Below are 12,500 nucleotides of genomic sequence, written 5' to 3'. Positions count from 1 at the left end.
AAAGAGAACCAAAAACAAAAGTAAAAATTAACATATCCTGCTAGGTCTTGGATTAAAAGGGGACATACAGAGAAAAGAAAGAACCAAAAACAAAACTAAAAATATTCTCCTACTACGTGGCTTAAAAAGAGACATACAGAGAAAAGAAAGAACCAAAAACAAAACAAAAAATGTACATATCCTGCCAGTTCTTGGATTTTAAAGGGGACATACATAGAAAAGAAAGAACCAAAAACAAAAGTAAAAATTAACATATCCTGCTAGCTCTTGGATTAAAAGGGGACATACAAGAAAAGAGAACCAAAAACAAAAGTAAAAATGAACATATCCTGCTAGTTCTTGGTTTAAAAGGGGACATACAGAGAAAATAACCAAAAACAAAACTAAAAATATTCTCCTACTACTTGGCTTAAAAAGAGACATACAGAGAAAAGAAAGAACCAAAAACAAAACAAAAAATGTACATATCCTGCTAGTTCTTGGTTTAAAAGGGGACATACATGGAAAAGAAAGAACCAAAAACAAAAGTAAAAATTAACATATGCTGCTAGGTCTTGGATTAAAAGGGGACATACAGGAAAAGAGAACCAAAAACAAAAGTAAAAATTAACATATCCTGCTAGGTCTTGGATTAAAAGGGGACATACAAGAAAAGAGAACCAAAAACAAAAGTAAAAATTAACATATCCTGCTAGTTCTTGGTTTAAAAGGGGACATACAGAGAAAGGAAATAACCAAAAACAAAACTAAAACTTAACATATCCTGCTAGGTCATGGATTGAAAGGGGACATACAAGAAAAGAGAACCAAAAACAAAACATTAACATATCCTGCTTTTTCTTGGTTTAAAAAGGGGACAGACAGAGACAAAGACAAAAACAAAAACTAAATATATGAACATATTCTGCTATAGTGCTTGGTTTAAGATGGGACATACAGAGAAAAGGAAAGAACCAAATACAAAAACCAAACATCCTGTTAGTTCTTTGTTTAAAAGGGGACAGACAGAGAACAAGAAAGAACAAAAAAAAACATATGAATATATCCTGATAGTTCTTGGTTTAAAAGAGGCCAGACTAAGAAAATGAGAGAACCAGAAACAAAACATATGAACATATCCTGCTAGCTCTTGCTTTCGCTTGGTTTAAGAGGGGACTGTCATGTTCTGTCACGACACATCATGTCTGTTTATTGTTTGTGTTATTTATGTTGCCTGAGCCTCCCTCGGTTTATGTTCCTGTTGCTAGGAGCACTGATGGTGTGTTCTTGGTTCTGGTTCCTACTTAGCAATCTGCTCAATGTTGTCCTGGTCAGCCTGAAGCTGTTGGTTTGCTTCCAGTTCACAATTTGTCTGCTTGGAGGATTAAATACCCCTCTTAACTGCAAGCCCTTCTCTTGCCTGTCCTCCCGCATCCTGGAGAACACAAACCCTGGCTTCCACGGGACCAGGTTGTGACACAGAAAGGAAAATTAAAAACAAAACAAAAAAAGCATAGTGTTTGGCTTTAGCTTGGTTTAAAAGGGGACAGACAGAGAAAAGAAAGAAACAAAAACTGATAACATAAGAGAAAGAACAAAAATCAACAAAACAACACCCACTAGTGCTTGGGTTAGCTTGGCTTAAGAGGGGACAGACAAAGAAAATAAATAACTAAAAAATTCAACATAATATCACCTAACAGTTCTTGGTTTAGCTTGTTTTAGGAGGGGACAAGAGAGTGAAAAGAAAAAATATATAAAACAAAAATAACTTTACATCACTGGCTAGGTATTGGTTCAGCTTGGTTTAAGAGGGGACCGAACAAAAAAACATAACATTAGCATCGCCTGCTAAATTTTGGATGAGCTTGGTTTAAGAGGGGACAACACAGTGAACAGAACAAACAAAAACATTAAAAAAAACATAATTATATCAAGTGCTAGTTAATGGTTTAGCTTGGTTTAAGAGGGGACCGACAGACAAAAGAAAGAACAAAAAAACATAACATTAGCATCGCCTGCTAAATTTTGGATGAGCTTGGTTTAAGAGGGGACAAGACAGTGAACAGGACGAACAAAAATATTAAAAAAAAAACATAATTATATCAAGTGCTAGTTAATGATTTAGCTAGATTTAAGAGGGGACAAGACAGTGAACAGAATGAACAAAAACATTAAAAAAAACATAACAATTACATCAAGTGCTAGTTATTTGTTTAGCTTGGTTTAAGAGGGGACAGACAAAATAACAAACAAACAAAAAACATAACATTAGCATCTCCTGCAAAATTTTGGTTTAACATGGTTTAAGAGGGGACAAGACAGTGAACAGAACAAACAAAAACATTAAAAAAAAACTATTACATCAGGTGCTAGTTATTGGTTTAGCTTGATTTAAGAGGGGACGGACAGACAAAAGAAAGAACAAAAAAACATAACATTAGCATTTCCTGCTAAATGTTGGTTTAGCTTGGTTTAAGAAGGGACAAGAAAGTGAACAGAACAAACAAAAACATAAAAAATATAACGATTACATCAAGTGGTAGTTATTAGTTCAGCTTGGTTTAAGAGGGGACAGACAGACAAAAGATATAACAAAAAAACCATAACATTAGCATCTCCTGCTAAATTTTGGTTTAGCTTGGTTTAAGAGGGGATAAGACAGTGAACAGAAGGAACAAAAACATTCAAAAAAAAACAATTACATCGAGTGCTAGTTATTTGTTTCGCTTGGTTTAAGAGGGGACAGACAGACACAAGAAAAAACAAAATAAACATAACATTAGCATCTCCTGCTAAATTTTGGTTTAGCCTAGTTTAAGAGGGGACCAGGCAGTGAACAGAACGAACAAAAACATTTTAAAAAACCATAATTACATCAAGTGATATTTATTAGTTTCGCTTGGTTTAAGAGGGGACGGACAGACAAAAGAAAGAACAAATAATAACAAAACACAACATTAGCCTGTCCTGCTAAATGTTGGTTTAGCTTGGTTTAAGAGGGGACAAGACAGTGAAAGGAACAAAAACTTTTTTTTTAAACAATTACATCAAGTGCTAGTTATTGGTTTAGCTTGGTTTGAGAGGGGACAGACGGAGAAAAGAAAGAACAAAAAAAAAACAGAACATTAGCATCTCCTGCTAAATTTGGGTTTAGCCTAGTTTAAGGACAGGACAGTGAACAGAACGAACAAAAGAAAAAAAACATAATATTTACATCAAGTGCTAGTTATTGGTTTAGCTTGGTTTAAGAGGGGACAGACAGAGAAAAGAAAGAACAACAAAAAAACTGAACATTAGCATCGCCTGCTAAATTTGGGTTTAGCCTAGTTTAAGGACAAGACAGTGAACAGAACGAACAAAAAGAAAAAAAACATAATATTTACATCAAGTGCTATTTTTTTGTTTTGTTTAGTTTAAGAGGGGTCAGACAGACAAAAGAAAGAACAAATGATAACAAAACATAATTACATCACCTGTTAGTTATTGGTTTAGCTTGGTTTAAGAGGGGACAAACAGAAAAAAGATATAGCAGAAACAATAACATACCAGTCCTCTGCTTGGGTTTATTGGTAACTATCGAACACAAAGCATTATGGGCATTCGCGGGGGAAAAAAATTCTTAAACTAGCTGCAACATCTTATAAACTGCAGGGCTCAAAATCTAGAAACAAAGTAGAATGGTTCCCAGGTACCGGGTGTCAGGTTCAAATACCAAACTATCTATTAAACAAGACAAGAAGCAAGGAATCAAACACAGATGGGATTCAATTTAGCTCATGAGGAGAGCGCGGGGACCTGCACCCTCGTACAGTGTCACCCCACGCTCTGAGGAAAAACTTCCGCCCCTCCCCATTTATTTGGTCATTCCCTGATTACGTAGCTGCAGCTGCTTCTACAGGGAGGGGTCTCATTTTGCAGCGGCCGCACTGGGTCATAAACAGTTCAAACAAAAAGGTGCTTGGAGCGGTGTCAGGTTTGCCCCCTCTGAGAAACCGACACCTCTGTGGCGCATCCCATCGCACAGTGTGGAGATTTACGAGCTGTCTGACTTTTTGTTTGAAGAGATCAAAGACAGCTTTGTGAGCCCAAATGGATAACGACCACAGGCCGCAAGGTAACCTGAACTCCAAGCAAACAAGTTGTGTGATAACTTGTATACAATTAGTCCGGGAATTGGTACCATATCGGTTCACATGTGAACGGTGCCTATCGCTTCCTACCGTAGCACCGTGGTGCGTTCACTGACACTCTGGAAAGGCGGAATCCCAGGCGCTCACTGACTTTGATTGGAGTTTTAAATTGTATGCTACGACTTTATTGGGCTCCGGAGAAGAAAAAAAGCGCACGGAGACTAACTAAGACATTGATGTGTGTTTTATTGCACTAAAACCGAGACGGTGTATAAAATTCGAGATGAATCTTTGGTGAAAATGTCGACTAAAACCGTATCATAGTAAAACCGTATTTCACTCATTTTGTTAACAACGCTGTGGTGGTGACTTTAATGAACTTTTCACAGAGTTTAAAGATTTGGAACACATAACGAGTATTTCCCTTGCACATTCAAGGTGTGAGCCTCCATAGTCCACAGACCATAGCAACAAATGTTTCCTTTTTTTTTTGGACCAAGTATAATACTTATAAAGTGGTCGTTCCCAGTTGGACTGGAGGAGCAGGCAGGAGATAATGGGCCATGAAAACAGGTGAGCACTCGTGTTCGCTCCCCGCGGAGTGAGGAGTGATCGGAGGTCTCGGGTGGTCACACCGTAGGTTTTTCTGTCAATACTCAACTCCGATTAAGTCTCCAGCGTGCGAGCGGTTAAAAAAAAAAAAGCATGAGACTGATTAGCTACGCGCTCGTCAGAGATAATGGATCTTAATATTCCACAAGGGCGGCATAGCTCGGTTGGCAGAGTGGCCGTGCCAGCAATTTGAGAGTTGCCGGTTCGATTCCCGCTTCTGCCATCCTAGTCACTGCCGTTGTGTCCTTGGGCAAGACACTTTACCCACCTGCTCCCAGTGCCACCCACACTGGTTTAAATGTAACTTAGATATTGGGTTTCACTATGTAAAGCGCTTTGAATCACTAGAGAAAAGCGCTATATAAATATAATTCACTTCACTTCACTTCATCCCCTCTGGTCAACATATGAAATAACAAGTGTGTGTACAAATTTGAAGTGCTCCCCCTCTGGTCAACATATGTAAAAACACGTGTGTGTAAGGAATCTAAATTATTATTAATAATAAAAAAAACTGTATATAGAGACATACTGTAACAACTTGAAGTAAATAATGAAGATTTAAAAGAAATTACAAATAAAAAAATTCTAAATTTTCCTTTTTGAATTAAAACAGTATTTTTCTCACAATGTGTCAACTTTTTTTCTCATAACATTGCAAACAATTTCTCATTTTCTTTCTGTTTTTGTAACAGTGCAATATTTTTTCATAAAATGATTACTTTTTGATGTAAAATGTTTACTTTTTAATGCAAAATGATTTGTCATATCAAATTCTGACTTTTGTCACAATATCGCCATTTTTTTTTGTTTTTCTTATAACAAAGTGACATTTTCTTGAGAAAAATTATGACTTTTGTCACAATTTTGCCGAGTAAAATTCAGACTATTACTATAACATTGCTAACATTCTTATAAAATGGTGACTTTTGTCGAGTAAAATTTGAGTCACTAGAGAAAAGCGCTATATAAATATAATTCACTTCACACTTCACTTCACTCTACTGGCAAGGAAGTTCACGCATGGACTTTGTCCCCGACTTAAACAAATTGAAAAACTTATTGGGGTGTTAGTGGTCAATTGTAGGGAATATGTACTGAACTGTGGAATCTACTAATAAAAGTTTCAATCAATCAATCAATAAAAGAACAAACCCCGAAAGCAGTGACGTTGGCACGTTGTGTAAATGTTAAATAAAAACAGAATAATGTATTTCCTTGAATTGCCGCCGGGTATATAGTATGCGCCTGCCTAGAATTTCCACCGGGTCAAACTCGTCACGTCACGAGTGACACTTCACCTGTCATCATTTTCAAAATGGAGAATGATTTCAATCATTTGAAATCGCATAAAGGGAAAAAGATCAAGAGCTTTTCAGTATGATTTAAGGTCCAAGCTATTGAATATGTTAAAAAGAGCAGTAAGCAGCTATGTTTTATTGATATACCGTAGCTGCGTGTGTCAAGTATGAGTCATTAAATGACTCCCGCCTCCTGGTGGTAGAGGGCGCTAGTGATCCTTCTTGCGACTACTCGGCTGCGGAAGAAGTGACAACAAGCAGAAAGAGTTTTTTCCTCTCGCTTGCACTTTTAACATGGGGGATTACATATCTAAAATAAAACAGTTTTCCAAACTGGACTTTCAATCGAAGCAGGAGGTAATAAAGGAAGATCTCCATCGAGACGGAGAGACGTTTAAAACTGAAGAAAGATGAGGAAGACTTCTATGAACAAGTTATCGATGCTTTTGATCAGAAAACGTTTTTTTTATTAAATGCGCTTTTCATGATGGTAGTGAAGTGAATTATATTTATATAGCGCTTTTCTCTAGTGACTCAAAGCGCTTTACATAGTGAAACCCAATATCTAAGTTACATTTAAACCAGTGTGGGTGGCACTGGGAGCAGGTGGGTAAGGTGTCTTGCCCAAGGACACAACGGCAGTGACTAGGATGGCGGATGCGGGAATCGAACCTGCAACCCTCAAGTTGCTGGCACGGCCACTCTACCAACCGAGCTATACCGCCCCGTATCCTTACATCACACTTAAATTTATAAGCGCAGGCCTAAATTTACAGCATGCCCTTGGTAAGCGCCGGAGTGGGAAAAGGTTTTAAAATAATTAGCGCATGCTTGCCTTTACCGCATGCCTTTGGTAAACGCCGGAGTGAGAAGAGGTTTTAAATTAATAAACGCCCCGGCGGCAATTCAAGGAAATACGGTACAATGATTTGCAAATCCTTTTCATCTCAGTAAATTCACCAAAATGTCACCGGGGAGTTATTGAGTCTTTTTAGCTGATTAGAGAGGTAGCTTCTGTTTTGTTTGATCAGCCGTTTTACTGCCCTGTTGCAGACACCCTTTGGAAACAATTAAAGCACGTAAATAAACATTTACAACATATTCCGGCACGCTGTATAGTACGGTAGTGTTTTTTTTTTTTTGACAGGTGAGGTTTCCTATTCATGATGGAGGACATTGTTACGAGAGAAGCACCTTCTGAGAGGATAATGAAGGCTAAAGGCATTTGGATAAAATCTCCAAGAGCTCTCAGATTTCCGAGAGGGTCACGTAGACGCCGTGCGAGCTGAGTGGCGGACTGACGAACCAAGTCCATCATTAAGCGCTTCATCTTTGGGCTTTATTGGATAAAGAGTGACAGCAACAGCCCCAATCAATCAATCCTCATGTAATCTTCTCGGGCCCTGCGAAGCATTCATCATTTCAACCTGTCTGCGCCCCCAAACACACACACACACACACACACACATTTATGTATTTCTGACCTTCTTGGGACCTGGGAAAAATGCCTACCTCTTTAGGACCACCCTTTCATTTCATTTGTGCAATGTTATGATGAAAGGTGGAATTTTACTCGATTACAGTCGCGCTTTTACAAGAAAACTAAACATTTTGGCAATTGTATGAAAAGTGAATTGAATTATATTTATGTAGCGCTTTTCTCTAGTGACTCAAAGCGCTGTCGTAAACAGCAATGTTGTGACACTCTTAAACAGGACAATACTGCCATCTACTGTACATGCATATGGTTAGAAAAATAGTGACAGAGAATAGAACAAGGATGGACAATTCAACCCTTAACTCAACAATGAGTAGATGAGTGGTATGTGTGTGTATATGTGTAAATAAGTGAACACTGAAATTCAAGTATTTATTTTATATATATATAAAATAAAATACATATATAGATATATATATATGTGAATTACATTTATATAGCGCTTTTCTCTAGTGACTCAAAGCGCTTTACATAGTGAAACCCAATATCTAAGTTACATTTAAACCAGTGTGGGTGGCACTGGGAGCAGGTGGGTAAAGTGTCTTGCTCAAGGACACAACGGCAGTGACTAGGATGAAGGAAGCGGGAATTGAACCTGCAACCCTCAAGTTGCTGGCACGGCCGCTCTACCAACCGAGCTAATTTTACTCGACAAAAGTCACCATTTTATAAGAATGTTGGCAATGTTATAGTAATAGTCGGAATTTTACTGGACAAAATTGTGACAAAAGTCATAATTTTTCTCAAGAAAATGTCACTTTATTATAAGAAAAACAAAAAAAATTGCAACATTGTGATAAAAGTCAGAATTTGATACGACGAATCATTTTGCATTAAAAAGTAAAAATTTTACATCAAAAAGTAATCATTTTATGAAAAAATATTGCACTGTTACAAAAACAGAAAGAAAATTAGAAATTGTTTGCAATGTTATGAGAAAAAAAGTTGACACATTGTGAGAAAAATACTGTTTTAATTTTTTTAAAATTATTGAATTTTTTTATTTGTAATTTCTTTTAAATCTTCATTATTTACTTCAAGTTGTTACAGTATGTCTCTATATACATTTTTTTATTATTAATAATAATTTAGATTTCTTACACACACGTGTTTTTACATATGTTGACCAGAGGGGGAGCACTTCAAATTTTTACACACACCTGTTATTTCATATGTTGACCAGAGGGGATGAAGTGAAGTGAATTATATTTTTATAGCGCTTTTCTCTAGTGACTCAAAGCGCTTTACATAGTGAAACCCAATATCTAAGTTACATTTAAACCAGTGTGGGTGGCACTGGGAGCAGGTGGGTAAAGTGTCTTGCTCAAGGACACAACGGCAGTGACTAGGATGAAGGAAGCGGGAATTGAACCTGCAACCCTCAAGTTGCTGGCACGGCCGCTCTACCAACCGAGCTAATTTTACTCGACAAAAGTCACCATTTTATAAGAATGTTGGCAATGTTATAGTAATAGTCGGAATTTTACTGGGCAAAATTGTGACAAAAGTCATAATTTTTCTCAAGAAAATGTCACTTTATTATAAGAAAAACAAAAAAAAATGGCAATATTGTGATAAAAGTCAGAATTTGATATGACGAATCCTTTTGCATTAAAAAGTAAAAATTTTACAACAAAAAGTATTCATTTTATGAAAAAATATTGCACTGTTACAAAAACAGAAAGAAAATGAGAAATTGTTTGCAATGTTATAAGAAAAAAAGTTGACACATTGTGAGAAAAATACTGTATTAATTTAAAAAAAAAATATTTGAATTTTCTTATTTGTAATTTCTTTTAAATCTTCATTATTTACTTCAAGTTGTTACAGTATGTCTCTATATACATTTTTTTATTATTAATAATAATTTAGATTCCTTACACACACGTGTTTTTACATATGTTGACCAGAGGGGGAGCACTTCAAATTTTTACACACACTTGTTATTTCATATGTTGACCAGAGGGGATCACTTTTAAAACCTGACACACAGTCAATTTGAAAAATACCTCCGATGGCCCCTGTGGGCAACCCAGATGTAGAACTAACTGTTAATGGCCACTTTAGTCTTAGTAGCGTAGTGTATGTGTTCATCCTGTAGTCACATACGGGACGGGGGTTGTCATAATCAGCACCGGCAGTGGTAAAATCAGCTGTTCACCTGGCGGGTTTTTTCGGGAATGAATAGGGAAGTCCTTCTTTAGCTGCCGTCTTGTTTGATCATACATTTCTGCCTTTGCACCTGTCAATGTTTACTTCTGTACGCACATGAAATCAACCAAAAAAAATCCTGATTTTGGTGCAATGTTCACGGAATCTAGTATTTGGCTCTCTATTGGATGCAGTATTTTTTCCATATTGGGACCATGATTTCAGTCCTAACTTGTTCAGCGGTCCTCATATGGACGGTACTTTTCCTTGTTGAAGTCTCAAGAAGGGTAGAAATACAAGAACACACACAGACGCCACAAAACAAACCCCACCCTTGGTCGCGAGCATTCATTTGCAGTGATTGTTTGTCGTGAGCATAATTAAGATATCCAGATGAAACAAAACAATCCTTCAGGACCTGACGACAGTGAATTGACACTTCAGGTTCCAGCGTGATGGTTTCCTTCTCCGGTTGTTCAGCTGTTCTTTAACCTCGGCACATTTCTACTCTCCCGGGCCGGCCTCGAGAGATCAATGGCACAGCGTGGGATTAGCTTTTTAATTGCACTGTCCTGAAGGGCGGGAGCTGTTTTAATGAGACTCGGTCGCGTTTTCTTCCTGACCTTTCAGGCTTTGCCCTACAGGTGTCCATCCTCTGACTTAAAAGGAATATATGGGCTTGGAAGGGCTTTCCCCTCGAGGTGTCAGACCTCAGCAAGCAGAGCTTGACATTTTCACCTCAAAACACCAAATACAACTTTTTTTGTTTTTACAAATTAAACGTGTCCTTTAAATTTGGTACTGAAAGCTACAACCAACCTACAGCTGGTGCGTAGTAAGTACAATACTTACAGTATTAACACTTTGAAGGATGCAACACACACCAAAGACTGCAATGAACACACCATAAACTAAACACGACTGCCATCTATCGTCTTGGACTTGTGTTAGAATAATTGGGTATATATTATCACACAACTCTTATGCTTTAAGGCCGTTGCTATAGTTATTATCAATTGTGCTGAAATTGTATTTTTTCTTTGTCTGTGCAAGGCTGGCAATCCAAAAGATTGCAAGCAAGTCTCGTATCAGTGTTTGTTTTCCAGAATCGGCCTAATGACTGGCGAGGCCGAACATCGAGTACCGTGACGCAGACAGAGCAGAGACAAGGCGATATCATGACTGGCAGCACAATTGCATTTTTTTATAATCATATATTGTGTCTAACTGGAGCTGTTCAGATAACCCTCCTTCCCTCAGCGACAGCTTCAGTGATGTAACCAGGGACCTCCCAAATAAATAGAGGAAGCACACGGGCTGGACTTTTAGAACGTAGTTTGGTGCTGTAACTAGAATACAGCCTAAAAACACATCTCTCCTCAATTGAGCAAAATTTAACTCTGTCTCTGCATGATTCCCTAAATTACAAATGTCTCAAAGGGCTGCACAAGCCACAACCACATCTACGGTTCAGCGCCCACATAAGGGGAAGGAAAAACTCACAACCCAGTGGGATGTCGATGAGAATGACTATGGGAGAACCTTGGATAGGACCCTCCCCTCTAGGGGAGAGCGGATGCAATGGACGTCGAGTGGGTCTTACATAATATTGTGAAAGTCCAGTCCATAGTGAATCCAGCATAACAGTGAGAGTCCAGTCCATAGTGGATCTAACATAATAGTGAGAGTCCAGTCCATAGTGGATCTAACATAATAGTGTGAGAGTCCAGTCCATAGTGGATCTAACATAATAGTGAGAGTCCAGTCCATAGTGGATCTAACATAATAGTGAGAGTCCAGTCCATAGTGGATCTAACATAATAGTGAGAGTCCAGTCCATAGTGGATCTAACATAATAGTGAGAGTCCAGTCCATAGTGGATCTAACATAATAGTGTGAGAGTCCAGTCCATAGTGGATCTAACATAATAGTGAAAGTCCAGTCCATAGTGGATCTAACAATATAGTGAGAGTCCAGTCCATAGTGGATCTAACATAATAGTGTGAGAGTCCAGTCCAAAGTGGATCTAACATAATAGTGAGAGTCCAGTCCATAGTGGATCAAACATAATAGTGAGAGTCCAGTCCATAGTAGATCTAACATAATAGTGAGAGTCCAGTCCATAGTGGATCAAACATAATAGTGTGAGAGTCCAGTCCATAGTGGATCTAACATAATAGTGATAGTCCAGTCCATAGTGGATCTAACATAATAGTGAGAGTCCAGTCCATAGTGGATCTAACAATATAGTGAAAGTCCAGTCCATAGTGGATCTAACATAACAGTGTGAGAGTTCAGTCCAAAGTGGAGCTAACATAATAGTGAGAGTCCAGTCCATAGTGGATCTAACATAATAGTGTGAGTCCAGTCCATAGTGGATCTAACATAATAGTGAGAGTCCAGTCCATAGTGGGGCCAGCAGGAGACCATCCCGAGCAGAGACAAGTCAGCAGTGCAGACATGTACCCAACCGATGCACAGACGAGCGGTCCACCCCGGGTCCCGACTCTGAACAGCCAGCCCTTCATCCATGGCCACCAGACCTGTGCCCCCCCTTCCACAAGGGAGAGGGGGGAAGTGCAGAAAAGAAAAGAAACGGCAGATCAACTGGTCTAAAAGGGGAGTCTATTTAAAGGCTAGAGTATACAAATGAGTTTTAAGATAGGACTTAAATGCTTCTACTGAGGTAGCATCTCGAACTGTTACCGGGAGGGCATTCCAGAGTACTGGAGCCCAAATAGAAAACGCTCTGTAGCCCGCAGACTTTTTTTGGGCTCTGGGAATCACTAATAAATTCTTTGAACGCAGATTTCTTGCCGGGACATA

Source organism: Nerophis ophidion, linkage group LG13 (genome assembly GCF_033978795.1).
Source record: "Nerophis ophidion isolate RoL-2023_Sa linkage group LG13, RoL_Noph_v1.0, whole genome shotgun sequence".
NCBI lineage: Eukaryota > Metazoa > Chordata > Actinopteri > Syngnathiformes > Syngnathidae > Nerophis > Nerophis ophidion.
Note: the sequence above shows the minus strand (reverse complement) of the source record.